We start from the raw sequence: 12,837 nt of genomic DNA on the forward strand, positions 1-12,837 counted from the left end.
TTATGAAGTATCAAGTTAAATGAATTGAATGAAAGTTAATTATAGTAAATAAGAATCATTTACTTAATCCTATTGTCAGGATTTCATGACATTAACATTTTGTTACATTACTATTAATTTTCTATCAATTATATTCAATTATAAGCTCTAAACGTACGTTGAATAAAACAATTATTATTATCAGTATCTTCTAGTCCATTGTCATCGTAGGATGTTTATATTTTCCAAACTGATAGAATCGCGAATTCATGTCTCACCATGGCTTTCATTGTCTGCTGTATTGCAATCTGAAAATATTGTAGTCAGTTAAATATGCGTATAATTGTAGTAAATAAAGTCACTACTACACACCATAATTAGAACGAAAATGTTTATATGATAACTAGTACTTGGAAAATACTGAATAAGTCAGTAACGGAAACAATCAAACAATAATTATCTGAACAACTTTATTCTTAATACAAAATATTTAAAAACAATTTTCAGTTAAAACTTAAATGCAAATACGATTGTAAAACAGCAAGGTGATATGAAATATAATCATATAACAGATGATAAGAAATAATAATTATGATAAGCTATAAAAGATAGTACAAATCTACCAAATCATTTTGTTGAATTTGAATGTAAAATAAATGTAATTAAATAATACACTCGAACAATAACTTAAATTTTCTTCTATTCAATATGAAAAATAATATGAATTGTTTAATTCGTCGAAATTAACATATAAAATAATTTGTTAAAGTTCTTTTGAAGTAAAAATATCTAGTTAAACAAAACAAATGATAGTTATAAATGATAAAATGGAATAATTTTCATTGTATAGCAGTCAAGGTTTCAAAAAACGTACTTGAGAATATAATATTTTTTAAGCTGTTAAATGTATGAATTTGTTATATTCAACAAAATTATCATATAAATATAATACAAATAAAATGATTTGTATACCTAAGACAAATTTTAAGAATGAAAATTAAAAGTTCTCAGGTGTTTAATAATCATTTATTCACTTTGTTAACAAATCTCTATTGTATCACTACAATTAATATTCTATAAATTATATTCAATAACCATTAAATGTAAATTGCATAAATTCATTATAAACAGTATTTGTTAGTTCATTTTCAAAATTGGATGTTCATACTTTCTCAAAGTTGTATGAATAGAAATTAATGTTTCAGCATCCCTTGAGTGACCTGCTGTATTTCCATCTAAAAAAATTTATTCAGTTAAATATATGTAATGATTGGAGAATGACTCGAGAACTCAGTGCTTTATAAGCAGTTAAAAACATGAATAATTAATATTCGTCAAAATTATCATATAAAATCATGTTTTATAGTGTTTATGAAGTATAAGGTTAAATGAAATGTATGCAAGTTAATAATAATAAATTAGAATCATTTTCTTAATATAGTGGTCCAGGTTTTAAGAGATAAACTTGAGAATTGTGTGTTTTATAAGCAGTTCTAAATATAAATATTTAATATTCATCAAAATTATCATATAAAATCATGTTTTATAGTGTTTATGAAGTATCTGCTTAAATGAAATGTATGCAAGTTAATAATAAAAAATTAGAATCATTTTCTTAATATAGTGGTTTAGGTTTCAAGAGAATAACTTGAGAATTGTGTGTTTTATAAGCAGTTCTAATTATAAATATTTAAAATTCATCAAAATTATCATATAAAATCATGTTTTATAGTGTTTATGAAGTATAAGGTTAAATGAAATGTATGCAAGTTAATAATAATAAATTAGAATCATTTTCTTAATACAGTGGTTCAGGTTTCAAGAGATTAACTTGAGAATTGTGAGTTTAATAAACAATTCAATACATAAATAATTAATATTCATCAAAATTATCATATAAAATCATGTTTTATAGTGTTTATGAAGTATAAGGTTAAATGAAATGTATGCAAGTTAATAATAATAAATAAGAATCATTTTCTTAATATAGTGGTCCAGGTTTCAAGAGATAAACTTGAGAATTGTGTGTTTTATAAGCAGTTCTAAATATAAATATTTAATATTCATCAAAATTATCATATAAAATCATGTTTTATAGTGTTTATGAAGTATCTGCTTAAATGAAATGTATGCAAGTTAATAATAAAAAATTAGAATCATTTTCTTAATATAGTGGTTTAGGTTTCAAGAGAATAACTTGAGAATTGTGTGTTTTATAAGCAGTTCTAATTATAAATATTTAAAATTCATCAAAATTATCATATAAAATCATGTTTTATAGTGTTTATGAAGTATAAGGTTAAATGAAATGTATGCAAGTTAATAATAATAAATTAGAATCATTTTCTTAATACAGTGGTTCAGGTTTCAAGAGATTAACTTGAGAATTGTGAGTTTAATAAACAATTCAATACATAAATAATTAATATTCATCAAAATTATCATATAAAATCATGTTTTATAGTGTTTATGAAGTATAAGGTTAAATGAAATGTATGCAAGTTAATAATAATAAATAAGAATCATTTTCTTAATACAGTGGTCCAGGTTTCAAGAGATTAACTTGAGAATTGTGTGTTTTATAAGCAGTTCTAAATATAAATATTTAATATTCGTCAAAATAATCATATAAAATCAAGTTTTATAGTGTTTATGAAGTATCTGCTTAAATGAAATGTATGCAAGTTAATAATAAAAAATTAGAATCATTTTCTTAATATTGTGGTACAGGTTTCAAGATATTAACTTGAGAATTGTGGGTTTTATAAGCAGTTAAAAACATAAATATTTAATATTCTTCAAAATAATCATATAAAATCATGTTTTATAGTGTTTATGAAGTATCTGCTTAAATGAAATGCATGCAAGTTAATAATAAAAAATTAGAATCATTTTCTTAATATAGTGGTCCAGGTTTCAAGAGATTAACTTGAGAATTGTGTATTTTGTAAGCAGTTTTAAAACATAAATATTTAATATTAGTCAAAATTATCGTATAAAATCGTGTTTTATTTTGTTTATGAATTATCTGCTTAAATGAAATGTATGCTAGTTGATAATGGTAAATTAAAATAATTTAATTAATATTATGGACAGGGAAGCATTTGAGTAACTTTTAGATACATTGCTATTAATTTTCTATCAACTACAGCCAATAACCGTTACACGTACATTGCATTAATTCTTTATAATCAGTATCTTTTAGTTCATTTTCAACATTGGATGTTCATACTTTTCCAAAGTTGTATGCATATGAATAAATGTCTCAGCATTCCTTGAGTCATCTGCTGTATTGCCATCTAAAAAAATTTAATCAGTTAAATATATATAATAATTGGAGAATGACTCGATAACTTAGTGCTTCATAAGCAGTTTAAAACATGAATTTTTGATATTCGTCAAAATAATCATATAAAATCATGTTTTTTAGTGTTTATGAAGTATCAAGTTAAATGAATTGAATGAAAGTTAATTATAGTAAATAAGAATCATTTACTTAATCCTATTGTCAGGATTTCATGACATTAACATTTTGTTACATTACTATTAATTTTCTATCAATTATATTCAATTATAAGCTCTAAACGTACGTTGAATAAAACAATTATTATTATCAGTATCTTCTAGTCCATTGTCATCGTAGGATGTTTATATTTTCCAAACTGATAGAATCGCGAATTCATGTCTCACCATGGCTTTCATTGTCTGCTGTATTGCAATCTGAAAATATTGTAGTCAGTTAAATATGCGTATAATTGTAGTAAATAAAGTCACTACTACACACCATAATTAGAACGAAAATGTTTATATGATAACTAGTACTTGGAAAATACTGAATAAGTCAGTAACGGAAACAATCAAACAATAATTATCTGAACAACTTTATTCTTAATACAAAATATTTAAAAACAATTTTCAGTTAAAACTTAAATGCAAATACGATTGTAAAACAGCAAGGTGATATGAAATATAATCATATAACAGATGATAAGAAATAATAATTATGATAAGCTATAAAAGATAGTACAAATCTACCAAATCATTTTGTTGAATTTGAATGTAAAATAAATGTAATTAAATAATACACTCGAACAATAACTTAAATTTTCTTCTATTCAATATGAAAAATAATATGAATTGTTTAATTCGTCGAAATTAACATATAAAATAATTTGTTAAAGTTCTTTTGAAGTAAAAATATCTAGTTAAACAAAACATATGATAGTTATAAATGATAAAATGGAATAATTTTCATTGTATAGCAGTCAAGGTTTCAAAAAACGTACTTGAGAATATAATATTTTTTAAGCTGTTAAATGTATGAATTTGTTATATTCAACAAAATTATCATATAAATGTAATACAAATAAAATGATTTGTATACCTAAGACAAATTTTAAGAATGAAAATTAAAAGTTCTCAGGTGTTTAATAATCATTTATTCACTTTGTTAACAAATCTCTATTGTATCACTACAATTAATATTCTATAAATTATATTCAATAACCATTAAATGTAAATTGCATAAATTCATTATAAACAGTATTTGTTAGTTCATTTTCAAAATTGGATGTTCATACTTTCTCAAAGTTGTATGAATAGAAATTAATGTTTCAGCATCCCTTGAGTGACCTGCTGTATTTCCATCTAAAAAAATTTATTCAGTTAAATATATGTAATGATTGGAGAATGACTCGAGAACTCAGTGCTTTATAAGCAGTTAAAAACATGAATAATTACTATTCGTCAAAATTATCATATAAAATCATGTTTTATAGTGTTTATGAAGTATAAGGTTAAATGAAATGTATGCAAGTTAATAATAATAAATTAGAATCATTTTCTTAATATAGTGGTCCAGGTTTCAAGAGATAAACTTGAGAATTGTGTGTTTTATAAGCAGTTCTAAATATAAATATTTAATATTCATCAAAATTATCATATAAAATCATGTTTTATAGTGTTTATGAAGTATCTGCTTAAATGAAATGTATGCAAGTTAATAATAAAAAATTAGAATCATTTTCTTAATATAGTGGTTTAGGTTTCAAGAGAATAACTTGAGAATTGTGTGTTTTATAAGCAGTTCTAATTATAAATATTTAAAATTCATCAAAATTATCATATAAAATCATGTTTTATAGTGTTTATGAAGTATAAGGTTAAATGAAATGTATGCAAGTTAATAATAATAAATTAGAATCATTTTCTTAATACAGTGGTTCAGGTTTCAAGAGATTAACTTGAGAATTGTGAGTTTAATAAACAATTCAATACATAAATAATTAATATTCATCAAAATTATCATATAAAATCATGTTTTATAGTGTTTATGAAGTATAAGGTTAAATGAAATGTATGCAAGTTAATAATAATAAATAAGAATCATTTTCTTAATATAGTGGTCCAGGTTTCAAGAGATAAACTTGAGAATTGTGTGTTTTATAAGCAGTTCTAAATATAAATATTTAATATTCATCAAAATTATCATATAAAATCATGTTTTATAGTGTTTATGAAGTATCTGCTTAAATGAAATGTATGCAAGTTAATAATAAAAAATTAGAATCATTTTCTTAATATAGTGGTTTAGGTTTCAAGAGAATAACTTGAGAATTGTGTGTTTTATAAGCAGTTCTAATTATAAATATTTAAAATTCATCAAAATTATCATATAAAATCATGTTTTATAGTGTTTATGAAGTATAAGGTTAAATGAAATGTATGCAAGTTAATAATAATAAATTAGAATCATTTTCTTAATACAGTGGTTCAGGTTTCAAGAGATTAACTTGAGAATTGTGAGTTTAATAAACAATTCAATACATAAATAATTAATATTCGTCAAAATTAACATATAAAATCATATTTATAGTGTTTATGAAGTATAAGGTTATATGAAATGTATGCAAGTTAATAATAATAAATTAGAATCATTTTCTTAATATAGTGGTACAGGTTTCAAGATATAAACTTTAAAATTGTTTGTTTTATAAGCAGTTCTAAATATAAATATTTAATATTCGTCAAAATAATCATATAAAATCATGTTTTATAGTGTTTATGAAGTATAAGGTTAAATGAAATGTATGCAAGTTAATAATAATAAATAAGAATCATTTTCTTAATACAGTGGTCCAGGTTTCAAGAGATTAACTTGAGAATTGTGAGTTTAATAAACAATTCAATACATAAATAATTAATATTCGTCAAAATTATCATATAAAATCATGTTTTATAGTGTTTATGAAGTATCTGCTTAAATGAAATGTATGCAAGTTAATAATAATAAATTAGAATCATTTTCTTAATATAGTGGTCCAGGTTTCAAGAGATAAACTTGAGAATTGTGTGTTTTATAAGCAGTTCTAAATATAAATATTTAATATTCATCAAAATTATCATATAAAATCATGTTTTATAGTGTTTATGAAGTATCTGCTTAAATGAAATGTATGCAAGTTAATAATAAAAAATTAGAATCATTTTCTTAATATAGTGGTTTAGGTTTCAAGAGAATAACTTGAGAATTGTGTGTTTTATAAGCAGTTCTAATTATAAATATTTAAAATTCATCAAAATTATCATATAAAATCATGTTTTATAGTGTTTATGAAGTATAAGGTTAAATGAAATGTATGCAAGTTAATAATAATAAATTAGAATCATTTTCTTAATACAGTGGTTCAGGTTTCAAGAGATTAACTTGAGAATTGTGAGTTTAATAAACAATTCAATACATAAATAATTAATATTCGTCAAAATTAACATATAAAATCATGTTTTATAGTGTTTATGAAGTATAAGGTTATATGAAATGTATGCAAGTTAATAATAATAAATTAGAATCATTTTCTTAATATAGTGGTACAGGTTTCAAGATATAAACTTTAAAATTGTTTGTTTTATAAGCAGTTCTAAATATAAATATTTAATATTTGTCAAAATAATCATATAAAATCATGTTTTATAGTGTTTATGAAGTATAAGGTTAAATGAAATGTATGCAAGTTAATAATAATAAATTAGAATCATTTTCTTAATACAGTGGTCCAGGTTTCAAGAGATTAACTTGAGAATTGTGAGTTTAATAAACAATTCAATACATAAATAATTAATATTCGTCAAAATTATCATATAAAATCATGTTTTATAGTGTTTATGAAGTATAAGGTTAAATGAAATGTATGCAAGTTAATAATAATAAATAAGAATCATTTTCTTAATATAGTGGTCCAGGTTTCAAGAGATAAACTTGAGAATTGTGTGTTTTATAAGCAGTTCTAAATATAAATATTTAATATTCATCAAAATTATCATATAAAATCATGTTTTATAGTGTTTATGAAGTATCTGCTTAAATGAAATGTATGCAAGTTAATAATAAAAAATTAGAATCATTTTCTTAATATAGTGGTCAAGGTTTCAAGAGATTAACTTGAGAATTGTGTATTTTGTAAACAGTTTTAAAACATAAATATTTAATATTAGTCAAAATTATCGTATAAAATCGTGTTTTATTTTGTTTATGAATTATCTGCTTAAATGAATTGTATGCTAGTTGATAATGGTAAATTAAAATAATTTAATTAATATTATGGACAGGGAAGCATTTGAGTAACTTTTAGATACATTGCTATTAATTTTCTATCAACTACAGCCAATAACCGTTACACGTACATTGCATTAATTCTTTATAATCAGTATCTTTTAGTTCATTTTCAACATTGGATGTTCATACTTTTCCAAAGTTGTATGCATATGAATAAATGTCTCAGCATTCCTTGAGTCATCTGCTGTATTGCCATCTAAAAAAATTTAATCAGTTAAATATATATAATAATTGGAGAATGACTCGATAACTTAGTGCTTCATAAGCAGTTTAAAACATGAAATTTTGATATTCGTCAAAATAATCATATAAAATCATGTTTTTTAGTGTTTATGAAGTATCAAGTTAAATGAATTGAATGAAAGTTAATTATAGTAAATAAGAATCATTTACTTAATCCTATTGTCAGGATTTCATGACATTAACATTTTGTTACATTACTATTAATTTTCTATCAATTATATTCAATTATAAGCTCTAAACGTACGTTGAATAAAACAATTATTATTATCAGTATTTTCTAGTCCTTGTCATCGTAGGATGTTTATATTTTCCAAACTGATAGAATCGTGAATTCATGTCTCACCATGGCTTTCATTGTCTGCTGTATTGCAATCTGAAAATATTGTAGTCAGTTAAATATGCGTATAATTGTAGTAAATAAAGTTACTACTACACACCATAATTAGAACGAAAATGTTTATATGATAACTAGTACTTGGAAAATACTGAATAAGTCAGTAACGGAAACAATCAAACAATAATTATCTGAACAACTTTATTCTTAATACAAAATATTTAAAAACAATTTTCAGTTAAAACTTAAATGCAAATACGATTGTAAAACAGCAAGGTGATATGAAATATAATCATATAACAGATGATAAGAAATAATAATTATGATAAGCTATAAAAGATAGTACAAATCTACCAAATCATTTTGTTGAATTTGAATGTAAAATAAATGTAATTAAATAATACACTCGAACAATAACTTAAATTTTCTTCTATTCAATATGAAAAATAATATGAATTGTTTAATTCGTCGAAATTAACATATAAAATAATTTGTTAAAGTTCTTTTGAAGTAAAAATATCTAGTTAAACAAAACATATGATAGTTATAAATGATAAAATGGAATAATTTTCATTGTATAGCAGTCAAGGTTTCAAAAAACGTACTTGAGAATATAATATTTTTTAAGCTGTTAAATGTATGAATTTGTTATATTCAACAAAATTATCATATAAATGTAATACAAATAAAATGATTTGTATACCTAAGACAAATTTTAAGAATGAAAATTAAAAGTTCTCAGGTGTTTAATAATCATTTATTCACTTTGTTAACAAATCTCTATTGTATCACTACAATTAATATTCTATAAATTATATTCATTAACCATTAAATGTAAATTGCATAAATTCATTATAAACAGTATTTGTTAGTTCATTTTCAAAATTGGATGTTCATACTTTCTCAAAGTTGTATGAATAGAAATTAATGTTTCAGCATCCCTTGAGTGACCTGCTGTATTTCCATCTAAAAAAATTTATTCAGTTAAATATATGTAATGATTGGAGAATGACTCGAGAACTCAGTGCTTTATAAGCAGTTAAAAACATGAATAATTACTATTCGTCAAAATTATCATATAAAATCATGTTTTATAGTGTTTATGAAGTATAAGGTTAAATGAAATGTATGCAAGTTAATAATAATAAATTAGAATCATTTTCTTAATATAGTGGTCCAGGTTTCAAGAGATAAACTTGAGAATTGTGTGTTTTATAAGCAGTTCTAAATATAAATATTTAATATTCATCAAAATTATCATATAAAATCATGTTTTATAGTGTTTATGAAGTATCTGCTTAAATGAAATGTATGCAAGTTAATAATAAAAAATTAGAATCATTTTCTTAATATAGTGGTTTAGGTTTCAAGAGAATAACTTGAGAATTGTGTGTTTTATAAGCAGTTCTAATTATAAATATTTAAAATTCATCAAAATTATCATATAAAATCATGTTTTATAGTGTTTATGAAGTATAAGGTTAAATGAAATGTATGCAAGTTAATAATAATAAATTAGAATCATTTTCTTAATATTGTGGTACAGGTTTCAAGATATTAACTTGAGAATTGTGTGTTTTATAAGCAGTTCTAAATATAAATATTTAATATTCGTCAAAATAATCATATAAAATCAAGTTTTATAGTGTTTATGAAGTATCTGCTTAAATGAAATGTATGCAAGTTAATAATAATAAATAAGAATCATTTTCTTAATATAGTGGTCCAGGTTTCAAGAGATAAACTTGAGAATTGTGTGTTTTATAAGCAGTTCTAAATATAAATATTTAATATTCATCAAAATTATCATATAAAATCATGTTTTATAGTGTTTATGAAGTATCTGCTTAAATGAAATGTATGCAAGTTAATAATAAAAAATTAGAATCATTTTCTTAATATAGTGGTTTAGGTTTCAAGAGAATAACTTGAGAATTGTGTGTTTTATAAGCAGTTCTAATTATAAATTATTTAAAATTCATCAAAATTATCATATAAAATCATGTTTTATAGTGTTTATGAAGTATAAGGTTAAATGAAATGTATGCAAGTTAATAATAATAAATTAGAATCATTTTTCTTAATACAGTGGTTCAGGTTTCAAGAGATTAACTTGAGAATTGTGAGTTTAATAAACAATTCAATACATAAATATTTAATATTCGTCAAAATTAACATATAAAATCATATTTATAAGTGTTTATGAAGTAATAAGGTTATATGAAATGTATGCAAGTTAATAATAATAAATTAGAATCATTTTCTTAATATAGTGGTACAGGTTTCAAGATATAAACTTTAAATTGTTTGTTTTATAAGCAGTTCTAAATATAAATATTTAATATTTCGTCAAAATAATCATATAAAATCATGTTTTATAGTGTTTATGAAGTATAAGGTTAAATTGAAATGTATGCAAGTTATAATAATAAATAAGAATCATTTTCTTAATACAGTGGTCCAGGTTTCAAGAGATTAACTTGAGAATTGTGAGTTTAATAAACAATTCAATCCAATAAATTAATTAATATTCGTCAAAATTATCATATAAAATCATGTTTTATAGTGTTTATGAAGTATCTGCTTAAATGAAATGTATGCAAGTTAATAATAATAAATTAGAATCATATTCTTAATATAGTGGTTCCAGGTTTCAAGAGATAAACTTGAGAATTGTGTGTTTTATAAGCAGTTTCTAAATATAAATATTTAATATTCATCAAAATTATCATATAAAATCATGTTTTATAGTGTTTATGAAGTATCTGCCTTAAATGAAATGTATGCAAGTTAATAATAAAAAATTAGAATCATTTTCTTATTATAGTGGTTTAGGTTTCAAGAGAATAACTTGAGAATTGTGTGTTTATATAAGCAGTTCTAATTATAAATATTTAAAATTCATCAAAATTATCATATAAAATCATGTTTTATAGTGTTTATGAAGTATAAGTTAAATGAAATGTATGCAAGTTAATAATAATAAATTAGAATCATTTTCTTAATACAGTGGTTCAGGTTTCAAGAGATTAACTTGAGAATTGTGAGTTTAATAAAACAATTCAATACATAAATAATTAATATTCGTCAAAATTAACATATAAAATCATGTTTTATAGTGTTTATGAAGTATAAGGGTTATATGAAATGTATGCAAGTTAATAATAATAAATTAGAATCATTTTCTTAATATTAGTGGTACAGGTTTCAAGATATAAACTTTAAAATTGTTTGTTTTATAAGCAGTTTCTAAATATAAATATTTAATATTTGTCAAATAATCATATAAAATCATGTTTTATAGTGTTTATGAAGTATAAGGTTTAAATGAAATGTATGCAAGTTAATAATAATAAATTAGAATCATTTTCTTAATACAGTGGTCCAGGTTTCAAGAGATTAACTTGAGAATTGTGAGTTTAATAAACAATTCAATACATAAATAATTAATATTCGTCAAAATTATCATATAAAATCATGTTTTATAGTGTTTATGAAGTATAAGGTTAAATGAAATGTATGCAAGTTAATAATAATAAATAAGAATCATTTTCTTAATATAGTGGTCCAGGTTTCAAGAGATAAACTTGAGAATTGTGTGTTTTATAAGCAGTTCTAAATATAAATATTTAATATTCATCAAAATTATCATATAAAATCATGTTTTATAGTGTTTATGAAGTATCTGCTTAAATGAAATGTATGCAAGTTAATATTAAAAAATTAGAATCATTTTCTTAATATAGTGGTCAAGGTTTCAAGAGATTAACTTGAGAATTGTGTATTTTGTAAACAGTTTTAAAACATAAATATTTAATATTAGTCAAAATTCTCGTATAAAATCGTGTTTTATTTTGTTTATGAATTATCTGCTTAAATGAATTGTATGCTAGTTGATAATGGTAAATTAAAATAATTTAATTAATATTATGGACAGGGAAGCATATGAGTAACTTTTAGATACATTGCTATTAATTTTCTATCAACTACAGCCAATAACCGTTTACACGTACATTGCATTAATTCTTTATAATCAGTATCTTTTAGTTCATTTTCAACATTGGATGTTCATTACTTTTCCAAAGTTGTATGCATATGAATAAATGTCTCAGCATTCCTTGAGTCATCTGCTGTATTGCCATCTAAAAAAATTTAATCAGTTAAATATATATAATAATTGGAGAATGACTCGATAACTTAGTGCTTCATAAGCAGTTTAAAAACATGAAATTTTGATATTCGTCAAAATAATCATATAAAATCATGTTTTGTTAGTGTTTATGAAGTATCAAGTTAAATGAATTGAATGAAAGTTAATTATAGTAAATAAGAATCATTTACTTAATCCTATTGTCAGGATTTCATGACATTAACATTTTGTTACATTACTATTATTTTACTATCAATTATATTCAATTATAAGCTCTAAACGTACGTTGAATAAAACAATTATTATTATCAGTATTTTCTAGTCCTTGTCATCGTAGGATGTTTATATTTCCCAAACTGATAGAATCGTGAATTCATGTCTCACCATGGCTTTCATTGTCTGCTGTATTGCAATCTGAAAATATTGTAGTCAGTTAAATATGCGTATAATTGTAGTAAATAAAGTTACTACTTACACACCATAATTAGAACGAAAAATGTTTATATGATAACTAGTAAA

At 22.3% G+C, this 12,837-nt stretch overlaps 1 long non-coding RNA gene across 1 annotated transcript in view; it reads right to left on the reverse strand.

The window, feature by feature from the left end:
• The window catches only part of LOC132931369 (uncharacterized), a 164,298-nt gene extending 151,592 nt beyond the window's left edge, over positions 1-12,706 (reverse strand). Inside the window, exons 1-8 of the long non-coding RNA XR_009662537.1 lie at positions 12,604-12,706; positions 12,182-12,310; positions 8,079-8,207; positions 7,660-7,787; positions 3,570-3,699; positions 3,151-3,278; positions 1,148-1,214; positions 158-287 (exon numbers count right to left, since the gene is read on the reverse strand). This is a non-coding gene — a long non-coding RNA (uncharacterized LOC132931369). The remainder of the gene's footprint in view (positions 1-157; positions 288-1,147; positions 1,215-3,150; positions 3,279-3,569; positions 3,700-7,659; positions 7,788-8,078; positions 8,208-12,181; positions 12,311-12,603) is intronic.
• Positions 12,707-12,837: the final 131 nt, after the last annotated feature.

Source organism: Rhopalosiphum padi, unplaced genomic scaffold, assembly GCF_020882245.1.
Source record: "Rhopalosiphum padi isolate XX-2018 unplaced genomic scaffold, ASM2088224v1 scaffold1, whole genome shotgun sequence".
NCBI classification, from domain to species: Eukaryota; Metazoa; Arthropoda; class Insecta; order Hemiptera; family Aphididae; genus Rhopalosiphum; species Rhopalosiphum padi.